Genomic DNA, 8,790 nt, shown 5'->3' on the forward strand with positions numbered 1-8,790 from the left:
AGTGTATGTTTAAGCAAACAAAAAAGCGCCAGAAGTTTAAGCACACATAAAAGCGCCAGAAGTTTTTGTACTAGCAATTTCTTGAGAAAACAAAAAAGAGTAGCCAAGTCCTACGCTATGTTTAAGCAAAAACAGTGTTGGCAGTGAGCAACTTTTGTGTGTCTGTTCGCGCTAGAACTTGATGTATGCAGTGGGAAAGTGTGTGCAACTATAGTGGTTTTTTAAGCAAATCAAATGTTTTCAATAAGCAAGTCGTGTCAGTACATGATAATTGTTTCGATTTTTCTTTTCTCCAACTATTGGCTGATGTATATCGAGAGAAACCCGTTGATGTTTTTTTAACTTATTAGGTATGCTTAAGCAAATCAGTGTCGCCAGTAAGCAACTCCTGTATATGCTTTTCGAAAGTGCCCCCCCCCCATGTTTTTTGCTCTTGCAGTAGAAATAACTTTAGTTTGTCAATTTTTCAGGGTCCTAGGAACAGGTCATCACCTACAAGGCTTTTTAAGTTGAACAAAGATCTCGACGAAGACCAAAAAAAATGTTATCAGAGACATAGACTTTGGGGGCTTGTTGGATATCACAGCTACAAGCATGCCCGGTGATCTCAGCCAGTGGATCATGAAACACTACGACCCAGAAAAGTCTCAAATTGTTATACCAGATAGAGGCAAAATACCAGTAGATGCAAAAAGTGTTAGGAGGATATGGGGTTTGCCCAACAGTGGCAGGAAAGTATGATTTGAAATGAATCCAGATGTTATAAGGGAATTCAACAGTATTTTCAAGATCGAGGGAAAAAACGCCCCTACATTGACTTCATGGTGTAAAATGATTGTGAAGATGAATGGGGCGTGCGATGACAATTTCCTCCGTGCTTGGTTGGCTGTTGCATTCTCCTGCTTCCTTGCCCCAACCACAAGCTTGAGCATCTCACCAAGGTGTTACACTGCTATTCTCGACACAAGTGCTATAAAAGACACCAAGATATGCGACTTTGTTATTGATCAACTAAGATTGGCATTCATGGATTTTGGTGACAAGAAGAAGGCTGTTTGCTGCTGTGTTTTCCATCTAGTTGTAAGTATGAGGAAAATCATTTCTAATGTGTTTTCTTTTCTATAGCTTTTCCTTTTCAATACAAGCATGAAAGAGCCATGTGTTTCCTAATAGTTTTTGCAATTTAAAACTTCTACCTATTTTGTATCTGGATTCATTGGATGTTCATGAACCAATACCTGCTACACTTCCAAGGGCACGCATTTGGAATGATGATCTAATAACCAAAGTCATGAAGAAAGACAGGAAGGGTCCAGGAGTGTATGGCAAGCTGCGAGTAAGTTCTTTTCGTTCAAGAATTATTCAATATCAAAACACACATTAATTTGCAAAAAACAATTTATAGGATAAAAACAGAAACAGTTTTTTATACAAATTATGCCAAACACATTGTTACAAGTCAAGGCAAGTCATAGTATTAGGACCAACATAACTTGCGTGTGGAAGAAACATATGATTGGGGTAATAGATTTCCTTTTCCAAGTAGTACAACACATTGGATGTTGATTACATTATAGTACTTGCCCAAAAAATTATATTTCAGTACTTGCCTGCAATAGAACAGGACTTGCATGCATTACATTACATTACATTACAGTACTTGCGTGGAAACAGAACATAACTTGCCTACATTTTTTCAGAACAGTTCTGCATTGTACATAGCAAATAACCTAGCTAGATCCTGAAACTATGACTGTTATGTTTTTGCCTTTTTTTCAGACAATAATGGGAAATCTGTATACAATAGTGGGAAATGTGTAGTTCATTCTGTCAGTTTTTCCAGTCCAAAATAGGGCAACCTTCATAATGTACTACTTTCCTTTCTTTGATCAAAACATGGCAAATCCAAAGTGAAATCCAGGGCAATTTATACTATAAACATAGGCAAGTTATACTCTGACCTATACGACGTTGATCATACGGTGTTCATTTATTTTTCGCCTTGTTTGTTGGTTTTGATGAAAACAGCTCAAGACTGAATTTTCACGGTGTGCAAACGACAGTTTGTTTGGAAGCTTGGACCACGTTTCAAAATTTGTTGCAACTAGGTTGCCTGAAAGTTACGACAGCTATGTAAGTTCCAATAGCAAGAAAGTCCTTTATATGTTTTCTCACTGCATTTTGGATTTTTTTCTGATCCCAATGAGTTTAGTATCTGACACACATTTATGTTTTTTTGGTGTGCAGAAGCAAAATAGGATAATAGAAACGGTTCATGAAATGTGCACTGAAATGTCACATGCTATCAGGAAGCTCGTAGTGGGCATAGGGAAGCTTGACGAGGGGGAACCTGGCTCAAGCAAGAACATAGACATTAACCCACAGGCAAGTGAACATACCAGTTCTCAGAGGAAGCGAGCAATACCTAGAGTGATTGAACACAGCTCAAGTGAGGATGAGGAATCGTTCAAGTCGGACGAAGAGAGCGAGGATGAGGACGACGACGAAGACAATGAATCAGAACCAGACAGTGGTAACTCGGGGGATGACAGCGGAGATGACGGTTCAGATGATGATGATGACAACACCAGTCATGGAGGCAATGTCAGACACAATTCTGCCAAGGATGGTGCCGATAAGGATAGTGAGGAGCCACATGAAACAACAGAAAACAAGGACGACAGTGGCAAGGACAGCGGCAATGTGCAAGGAGGGAACGACAGTGCCCCCCAAGTTGACGAGGAAGAGGTAAACAAGGCCGATGTGCCGGAAAGCGAGGTAGCTGAAGATGATGAGGCAGAGAAAGTTGGTGAAGATGAGGACAGTGAGGACCAAGTTGAGAAGGGTAGAGGCAAGAAAAACGATGGTGGAAATGGAGATGATGAGGACCATGGCGGAGGAGCCAATACAGGAGGATGCAGCAGGATAAACAATTCTGATGGAGATGAAGGAGGAGGAAGTTCAAGCAATAGCAGGGACGGCGACTCTGGATCAACTTTCTTTATCAAGCAAAATGACAGCAAACAGCAAGCAGGAGATGCTACAGAAACATTTTCCCTTATAGATATTGTCAAGATGGAGTTCAAGAAGCAGTGGGACCCCTTTCAAAAGGAACTTGAAGTGCCACAAGTGTTTGATGGGCGGAAACCCCACTCATATGCGAGCACATTATTTGATCAGATGGTGTTTCGCGAGGAGGAAAGAGAAACAGGCATCAAATTCAATCCTGAGGATTTATGCCCCCCCAAAAAGACAGACTGAACTCATGCAAGCAGTTTATGGAATAAATCTACCGCAAGCATTTTCTAAGAAATATTTACTGTCAATTGCACCAAGGAAGCAAAAGAGAGTGTCGTTCAACCAGAATCCAAACCCTGTTGCAGCTGCAGAAAGGATGGAGCCCAAGGCACTGACACCATCACTCAAACATAGAGGCCAAACTGAAAAAGTTCAACACGCAACTATGTTGGCTAACAAGGCAAGTCAAGCAAAATGTCAGGCAACTTACAGTGTTCAGAAGCTGGTTGAGCAAGGCAGCAAACCTGGCATTATCAAGCAAGCAAGTTCAATGGGGAAGTTGCCCACCACAGGAGTGAAGTTGCTTGATGAGAACCGACACCTTGACAACTTTCCAGACTCTGGTACAAAACAACAAGGCCAAGTGGATGTGTTGCCTAGGTCTGTTGTTAAGTTGTCTGCCAAGAGTCCTCAGGTTGATCCTGTGCAAAGGAATGATGCAAAACAACCAGTGCCTTTCGAGAAGTTGCCCAACAATGTTATTGAGTTGCCTGCAAGGAGCCAGCAACCTGCCACTTCATACATGACTGGTGGAATAAAACCAGTGCCAGATGATGAGGACATGTACCTAGGGTAGGGTCACAGGCCTGACCTAAATACCCTCCCCGACGACATCACTCTAAAGCCAAAAGCATTCGAGGGGTACCATCACCCACTCGACCAGAAACATTTCCACTCGGAGGAATCAAGATCACTCAACCGTAACAAGAAACACTCGACGGACAGAAGACCTAAAGTCACTCTACACAGCAACGGTCGAGCATTAACTCCTAGACTTAATAGCCATTTATAACACTTTATTACGGACGTTGCCAGTAACGCCCCCCTCTTGATGTACCTTAAATCCCTTGTAACGTGGGCTGGTCGGGGTCCTGGCGCACTCTATATAAGCCACCCCCCTCCACATGCACAAGGGTTCGCACCCCCCTGTAACACACACGCATATAACCCAGTCGATCGCCTCCGGGCTCCGAGACGTAGGGCTGTTACTTCCTCCGAGAAGGGCCTGAACTCGTAAAACTCGTGCGTACAACTTCTCCATAGCTAGGATCTTGCCTCTACATCCCTACCCCCCATTCTACTGTCAGACTTAGAACCACAACAGTTGGCGCCCACCGTGGGGCAGGTGTCTTAGCGACTTGTTGGACAAGTTGCAATTTTTCCGATCCCCATCAGCATGGTTTCAGGCGGAGGATTGGCTGAGGGCCGCGAGATCCGTCTCGGCGCGCTCGTGTTCGTCGCCGACGACTCCGCTTGGCTCCAAGAAGCTCCACTCGACGTCGAGGCGCTCCCCGTCCGCGGGGCAACGCACTTTCGCGCGTGCGTCCGCAGCGTCCTCCTACGGCAGCCATCAACCCAGTATCGGTCGGCTCCGGTGGCGTCTTTACTCCCTGCTGCCCGCCGGCACAAGCGTTCTAGTTGGTCGAGGCTCCAGCGGTGGGTGAGGCACGCGGTGGCTCGCCAGTCGGCCACCCCCCAAGTTGCGGCAATCGAGCCCGACGAAACTCTCTACGGCCTGTTCGACTGGCTCCGTTGAGACCGCATCCGAGTGCGACAGCAGTGACCCCGCGGTGGAAGTCCTGATGGTCAACGGACCGCGCAGTCCTCCTGGCTTCCCCCGCGACGATGGTGGTGATGGCGGAGGCGATCCGTCGCGTGTCCACGAGGAGTACCGCCCCGAGCCCCTCTCTTCGCAGCAGAGGGAAGAGCTTCGCCGCCGTAACATGGATGCACTTCACACTCCTATCGTTGGAGAAACCCCCGAGGCCTGGGCCTTGGAGGAGGTGCACCTGGCCAACTTGGCTGAGCGCACTCGGCTGGAGAATCTCCAGCACGCACTCGACGAGCGTGCTCGGCAGCGAGTTCCTGAATCGAGTCGACGACAACTTTTTCTGCCTCCAACCCAGGTATATCGAACTCCGATCCAGAATCTCACAGCTGCTGCCCGAATAGCAGAGTCGATTCAGCCTTCCCAGTCGGAGGCTGGTAGGGGTTTGATGCAGATCCGGGCTTTGCTCCGGGCGGTGGGGGAGCAGAACACAGCAGTGTCACAGTCTCGGAATAGGATTCATAGTAGATCTGTAATGGCAGACACAGTTCAGTCGGCTCACAGCCCAAGATCACCTCCAAGGCGTGAGGGACGTGGAGATCGACAGGCTCAGTACAGAAACCGTGAGCAGTATGATCGTCGTCGAGTACCCACGCCTCCCCCAAGAAGTGGGTCATACGCGCCTCGGCAACACGATGATAGATGCCCTCACAGTGGTGGGCGAAGGATTCCAGTCGACCCCCGGGAGCCGGGCTTTGACGCGAGATCCATTCTCGTTCAAGGTCTGGTTGACAGGAACAGAGCACACAGAGATGGCCACGATAGAGATTACCTGACTGGCAGCAGGGTGCATGTTTCAGGTCCCGAGTGTTTCAGCAGAGCCATAAGAGCAGCAGTGATTCCTCCCAACTTCAGGTTGGCGACTAGAGTCAGCAAGTTCACTGGTGAATCCAAGCCTGACACTTGGCTTGAGGACTACCGAGTGGCTGTGCAGATTGGTGGTGGCAATGATGAAGTGGTCATGAAGCACCTTCCTCTGATGTTAGAGGGCTCGGCCAGAGCGTGGTTGAATCAGTTAGCACCTGGCAGTATTTATAGCTGGGGAGAGCTTGCCCGAGTGTTTGTCAGAACATTTGAAGGTACATGCAAATGGCCAGCAGGGCTAACAGAGCTACAGTCTTGTGTGCAGAAGTCGAATGAAACTTTGAGAGATTATATCCAGAGATGGATCACGTTGCACCACACGGTGGAGAATGTGTCTGATCACCAAGCAGTTTGTGCCTTCAAGGAAGGCGTCAAGTATCGAGAATTGAATCTGAAGTTCGGTCGGACCGGAGATATGTCTCTGAGTCGAATGATGGAAATTGCCACCAAGTATGCTAATGGTGAAGAGGAGGATCGGCTTTGGAGTGGCAAGCACAAAACATTCGCCCACGAAACCGGGGGAGGGAACTCCAGTCGGAAGCAGAAGCGCAAAGCCGAGCCAGCTGCTCCCGAAGAAGCCTTAGCCGTGACTCAAGGAAAGTTCAAGGGGAAGCCCAAAGGGCCATGGAACCCCAAGAAAGTAAAAGATCAAGATGGAAATGATGTGTTGGATTTACCATGCCACATTCACACCAAAAAATATTAGGAGGGCAATCTCATTTACCCGAAACATACCACTCGACAATGTCGGCTCCTAATCCAGCAATTCCGAGAGAAACAGCCCAAAGAGAAGGAGAAAGAATCAGACAAAGTTGAGGATAAGGAAGAGGACGATGATGGTTACCCCCATGTCAATTCAACTCTGATGATTTTTGCTGATGTTGAGAGCAAAAGTCGACTGAAAGTCATCAACAGAGAAGTGAACATGGTCGCTCCGGCGACGCCCAGTTATTTGAAGTGGTCTCAGACTGCCATTACATTCGACCAGTCTGATCACCCAACACACATAGCCACCCCTGGGAGGCAAGCGTTGGTGGTCGACCCAGTCGTCGAAGGCACTCGGTTGACTAACGTTCTGATGGATGGTGGCAGTGGCCTTAATATACTGTATGTGGAGACCTTGAAAGGAATGGGCATTCCGATGTCCAGACTCAGTGAAAGCAATATGAGTTTCCATGGAGTTATTCCTGGCAAGAAGGCTGAGTCACTCGGCCAGATCGCCCTCGATGTGGTTTTCGGTGATTCCAAGAATTACCGCAAAGAAAAGATGACGTTTGAAGTTGTGGATTTCCAGAGTGCTTATCATGCTATTCTGGGCAGGCCGGCTTATGCACGTTTCATGGCTCGACCATGTTACGTTTACCTCAAATTGAAGATGCCTGGTCCTAAAGGAGTGATCACTATCACTGGCAATCAGAAGAAGGCAGAAGAGTGCCGATGCGCAAATGGCAGTAGTGGAATTGCAGGAGTATCAAAAAATGCAGATCCGAGTGATTTGTTGCAAGCTAAGAAGCCTGCCACGGATTCAGCATTTCAGTCGTCTGGTGAAACGAAGCCGATTCATATTCACCCGACCGATCCCAATGCTGCTCCGACTCACATTTCGACAACACTCGACTCCAAATAGGAAGAATCGCTCATCCAGTTCCTCCGTGAGAACTGGGATATCTTTGCATGGAAACCTTCTGACATGCCGGGTGTTCCCAGGGGGCTGGCTGAGCACCGTTTGCGAGTCGACCCAAAAGTGAAACCAGTCAAAGAACATCTTCGACGGTCCGCCGTACAGAAGAGAAAAGCAATCGATGAAGAAGTGGCTTGGCTCCTAGCAGCTGAGTTTATCCGAGAGATTTACCACTCTGAGTGGCTAGCTAATGTTGTCATGGTCCCCAAGAAGGACGACTCACTTCTCATGTGCATTGACTTCAAGCATATCAATCGGGCCTGCCCGAAAGATCACTTTCCTCTCCCCCGCATCGATCAAATAGTCGACTCGACTGTAGGGTGTGAGCGCTTGTCCTTTTTGGATGCCTATTCCGGGTATCATCAGATCCGACTGTATGGACCCGATGAGACAAAAACAGCTTTCATCACTCCATTTGGGTGCTTCTGTTATGTCACCATGCCATTCGGCCTGAAGAATGCTGGAGCCACATTCATGAGGATGATTCAGAAGTGTTTACTCACTCAAATCAGTCGGAATGTGGAAGCATACATGGATGACATTGTGGTCAAGTCACGTAAAGGTTCCGACCTGTTGGCTGACCTTGCTGAAACTTTTGCCAACCTCAGAAGGTATGATATCAAGCTTAATCCATCAAAGTGCACATTCGGAGTTCCGGGCGGAAGATTACTCGGTTTCCTCGTTTCCGAACGGGGGATCGACGCTAACCCAGAGAAAGTTGGTGCCATTCTCCGAATGAAATGCCCTGTGCGTGTGCACGATGTCCAGAAGCTTACAGGTTGTTTGGCCGCCTTGAGTCGATTCATTTCTCGCCTCGGTGAAAAGGCATTGCCTCTTTACCGACTGATGAAGAAGTCTGATAAGTTCGAGTGGACTCCTGAAGCTGATGCAGCATTTGCAGAGCTCAAAGCCCTGCTTTCCACCCAGCCGGTGCTTGCTGCCCCAATCAGCAAAGAGCCTTTACTGCTTTACATTGCAGCCACTGGACAAGTCGTCAGTACAGTACTTACGGTCGAGCGGGAAGAAGAAGGAAAAGCTTATAAAGTTTCAGCGCCCAGTATATTATGTTTCTGAAGTTTTGACTCCATCAAAGCAAAGATATCCACATTATCAGAAGCTTGTTTATGGGATTTATATGACCACGAAGAAGGTTGCACATTATTTCTCTGACCACTCCATTACAGTCGTCAGCGACGCTCCATTATCAGAGATTCTGAACAACAGAGATGCAACTGGTCGAGTGGCAAAGTGGGCGATTGAACTCCTTCCCTTGGATATTAAGTTTGAGGCAAAGAAAGCTATCAAGTCCCAAGCAATAGCAGATTTCCTCGCCGAGTGG

This window comes from Aegilops tauschii, chromosome 4, assembly GCF_002575655.3.
Source record: "Aegilops tauschii subsp. strangulata cultivar AL8/78 chromosome 4, Aet v6.0, whole genome shotgun sequence".
NCBI lineage: Eukaryota > Viridiplantae > Streptophyta > Magnoliopsida > Poales > Poaceae > Aegilops > Aegilops tauschii.